The sequence below is a fragment of the Cebus imitator genome, unplaced genomic scaffold (genome assembly GCF_001604975.1).
Source record: "Cebus imitator isolate Cc_AM_T3 unplaced genomic scaffold, Cebus_imitator-1.0 Scaffold141, whole genome shotgun sequence".
Lineage (NCBI taxonomy): Eukaryota > Metazoa > Chordata > Mammalia > Primates > Cebidae > Cebus > Cebus imitator.
In genome coordinates this window covers 798112-802787 of record NW_016107456.1, presented here as the reverse complement: position 1 = coordinate 802787, position 4676 = coordinate 798112, and the positions used below count along the sequence as shown (strand labels likewise).

Here is a 4676-nt window from a genome sequence, read left to right as displayed (position 1 = left end):
ACCACACTGTCTTCCCAAATTGTTGAACTAATTTACACTCCCACCAACAGTGTAAAAGCATTCCTATTTCTCCACTGCCTCACCAGCATCTGTTGTTTCCTGACTTTTTAATAATGGGCATTCCAACTGGTGTGAGATGGTATCTCATTGTGGTTTTGATTTGCATTTCTCTATGACCAGTGATGATGAGCTTTTTTTCATGTTTGCTGGCGCCATGAATGTCTTTTTTTTGAGAAGTGTCTGTTCATATCCTTGGCCCACTTTTTGATGGGATTTTTTTTTTCTGGTAAATTTGTTTAAGTTCCCTGTAGATTCTGGATAGTAGACCTTTGTCAGACGGATAGATTGCAAAATTTTTCTCCCATTCTGTAGCTAGGTTGCCTGTTCACTCTGATGATAATTTCTTTTGCTGAGCAGAAGCTGTGGAGTTAAATTAGATCTCATTTGTCAATTTTGGCTTTTGTTGCAATTGCTTTTGTTATTTTAGTCATGATACTTTTGCCCATGCCTGTGTCCTGAATGGTATTGACTAGGTTTTAATCTGGGGTTTTTATGGATTTAGATTTTTCATTTAAGTCTTTAATCCATCTTGAGTTAAGTTTTGTATAAGATGTAAGGAAGGGGTCCAGTTTCTATTTTTTGAATATGACTGGTCAGTTTTCCCAGAACCATGTATTGAATAAAAAATCATTTTCCCATTGCTTGTTTTTGTCAGGGTTGTGGAAAATTGGATGGTTGTAGATGTGTGGTGTTATTTTTGAGGTCTCTGTTCTGTTCCATTGGTTTATGTTTCTGTTTTGATACCAGTACCATGCTTTTTTGGTTACTGTAGGCTTGTAGTATAGTTTTACTCATTGCCAGAATTAGTAATTCCTATATTTTCCTGTCCAATTATCAAAATACACCAGTTGACTTTTCTTCAGAATAGAGCTAAATGTCCTCTTACCCACAAGACCACTTTGACGTTGTAATTCACTCATTCATTGAAATATACCCTAACATGTCTATTGTCATTTTGTCTGCCTGGTACAATGTAAAATTTTGTTATGTGAATATCCAGTTGGTTAAACTCATAACCTTTGAACTAGTGTCAATAAAATGTCTGTAATTTAACAGGAGCATAAAATAATTCTTTGAGTTAAACCTACTACATTCTTTCTTTAACACAACTATATTTTTTTCAATTATCTTTTTACAGCATGCTGAGTAAAATTTCTATTGTTTTTCCATCATGTAATAAGATCTACTTTTCATTTAACTTTGATAATAACGAGTCATGTTTTCAGATTTCAAATTATCAGTCTTTCTATACTGCACAAATTGAGAAGCCCTTTATGACAGTTAAGAGAATTGACAGTTCTCTTAACTGTCTTTATGTTGTTAACATCTAAGCACTAGTTGTAGAACCTCTACCTTATAAAATTACTATCCATTGGTGTCCCTTTAGAAAGCCTCCTTAATAAGAGCAGTAAGTAACTTACAGGCTGGTAAAAGCCATTTTTCAACGAGCTAAATCATGACAATAAAAATAAATTCTTACATGTTTGGTGAAGTATACTGTTTATAGTAAGACAGATGCTTTCTCCAGCTTATTTTAAAAAAAGAGCAGCATTTGTTGTTTGTTTCTATTGATGAGTGTATCCAACCGTAAAAGATGCATTTTCTTGTATTTACCATTTCATTCTGATGATCATCACCAACACAGTGAACTGGGAAATGCAATTTCTAATTTGAATATTTTTGAGAGCAAATTAAAAACAAAGTTTGATCGTTTTTTAGGTCATTGAGATAAAATGAAAAATACAGCTTACAAAAATACTTCATTAAGCAAAAAGATAGAAAGTATAATCCACAGTCACTGAAACTAGAAGCTTACCAGTAATCAGACTACATTACACAAGAGTAAATGAAGTAACTCTGTAGATTTTCAATCTGAGAATACATAGCCAGAAAACAGTGATTTAAACTGAGGGTCGTTAACAACTTTGTAGTATAGCTACTACAAAGAGGTATTTTTGTGATGATCCCTTTGAAGTTGTGATCCAGCTATCAAACATTTTGAAGATATTGTTCATGTGAAAAATAGAATCATCTAAAGCAAAATCAGCAGGAAATTCAAACATCAAAATTTTTTTGGCTAAAAACTTTATAGACATGACAATTTTGTTGTCTGAATTCTTCTGTGTTACCAATTCTCAGAAAATATATTATTTCAAGTAGAAATCATCAGGTATAATCATAAAGGGAAAATATGTCAGTATTTCCTTATAACATTCAACTGAGACTTTTAACAGCAAAATTGTATTTATCCATAGCAATGAATGGTGATTTAGGGAAAGATTACACAGAAAATCCAAGGATAAACTGAAAGCTATTTGCAACCATTCAAAATACTTTGGTTAATTATATGTATAAATTGTACACTAGCATTAATTTAATTTGCACCTTGCCTATGAGGGGAGATAGTGTTTAACAACTGAAACGCAAATAATGACTTCTTCACAAAGTGGAACTACGCAATATCTTTAATTTATAGAGATGTGTGTGTGTGTGTTTGATAAGCAGTACACACTTTCTTAGGAGTTCCAAGTTAGTACTTAGAAAATCGGTGAGCCTGTTTCTACGAAGTGCACTGGTACTTCATGCGGACTACAGGAGAATATAGAGAATTAATACTAGTAATACATGTCTCTTTCTTCTTCTTCTTCTTTTTTAAGCATCTAAAGGCTTGTTTTATTTTAATGGCTGATCTGTGTAATCACAGAGCCCAGTATGTACAGACAAGGGGGGAGATTTTATTTCTTGGTCTCTTCCTCCTTGGGCAGAGTCTTGATGATCTTCTTCTTGCCCTGGAGGCCTCTTCACTGCGCTTGCGTGCTTCCTTGGTCATAGACCTGCAGGGCATCAGTCTGGCAGCCAGGAGCTTCTTGCAGGCCTTGTCTGCCTTCAGCTTGTGGCTGTGTTCCATGAGAATCCGCTTGTTTTTGAACTCATTCCCCTGCACCTTCAGGTACAGGCTGTGATACATGTGGCGTGATCTTCTTAGATTCTCGGTGCCTTCTGAGCAGCTGGCGCAGAATCCCCTGTCTCCTCACCCACTTGACCTTCTCTGGCATTTGGGCACTGGCTGTGCCCTTCTGCTCACCTATGTGCATGTGCCTGCCCTTCTGGGGGGCCAAGGTGTTTTTCTAGCATTGAGCTCAGAAATAGGCACAGGGTAAGCATGATCAGCCCATCTTTGATCAGCTTCCAATCTGCTGACGGGATTTCACTGGCAATTTCATTGGGTCTCACTGGGGTACAACCAGACCTTCATTTTGCCACAGAGGACAATAGAGGGCAAGCCTCTTCTGAAGCCTGAGCATACTCATGGCTGGGGCTGCAGCAACCAAAGATACATACCACTTTGTAGAGGTTTTAAGATCTCTGACAGCCAGAAATATTGTCTCTTTCTTAGACAGTTCTGAATGCTAACATTTGTGGACATAGAATAATTTTTATTTATTTTCGAATGTCCTAATATCTTAAATCCATAGTCATCAGAGACAGAGAAAACTGGTTTGAATATGCCAGTTGGAGTTAAGAAGACATGACCAGCAATAAAAGATTTTCTAGAAATAATAAAACAGTAATTACAATATACGAGTGTAGGGGCAGCAAGACTCCACCACTGTCCTCTCAGGGTCTCGGCTGGGTCTGATAATTAAATTGATGTAAAACAGATTCACAGGAGAAAAGCATATAAAATTATTTAATAGAAGTTTCATGTGGCATCAGCGCCCTTATAAAGAAATGAAAACCTCAAACAAGCAGTCAGAGTCAGTTACCTATAAACTGAATTAAACAAAGAATGGTAAAAACTCAAAGTCTAGCAGAAGACAAGAAATAGCTAAGATCAGAGCAGAACTGAAGGAATAGAGACACAAAAAACCCTTCAAAAAATCAATAAATCCAGTAGCTGGTTTTTTGAGAAGATCAACAAAATAGACAGACCACTAGCCAGATTAATAAAAAAGAAAAGAGAGAATAACCAAATTGATGCAATAAAAAACGATAAAGGGGATATCACCACAGATTCCACAGAAATTCAAACCATTATCAGAGATTATTACAAACAACTCTATGCACATACTTGTAAACCTGGAAGAAATGGATAAATTCCTGGACACTTGCCTCTTCCCAAGCCTAAACCAGGAAGAAGCCGAAACCCTGAACAGACCCATAACAAGGTCTGAAGTTGAGGCAGCAATTAAGAGCTTACCACCCAAAAAAAGCCCGGGTCCAGGCAGGTTCACAGCCGAATTCTACCAGACATACAAAGAGGAGCTGGTACCATTCCTTCTGAAACTATTCCAAACAATACAAAAAGAGGAAATTCTTTCCAAATCATTTTATGAGACCAACATCATCCTGATTCCAAAACCGGGCAGAGACTCAACAATTAAAGAAAACTTCAGGCCAATATCCATGATGAACATAGATGCAAAAATCTTCAATAAAATACTGACAAGCCGATTGCAACAGCACATCAAAAAGCTTACCCACCATGATCAAGTAGGCTTCATCCCGGGGATGCAAGTTTGGTTCAACATATGCAAGTCTATAAATGTAATTCACCACATAAACAGAACCAAAGACAAAAACCACATGATTATCTCAATTGATGCAGAGAAGGC

At 36.5% G+C, this 4676-nt stretch overlaps 1 pseudogene; it reads right to left on the bottom strand.

The window, feature by feature from the left end:
* Positions 1-2795: 2795 nt before the first annotated feature.
* LOC108313725 lies at positions 2796-3316 on the bottom strand (annotated as a pseudogene).
* Positions 3317-4676: the final 1360 nt, after the last annotated feature.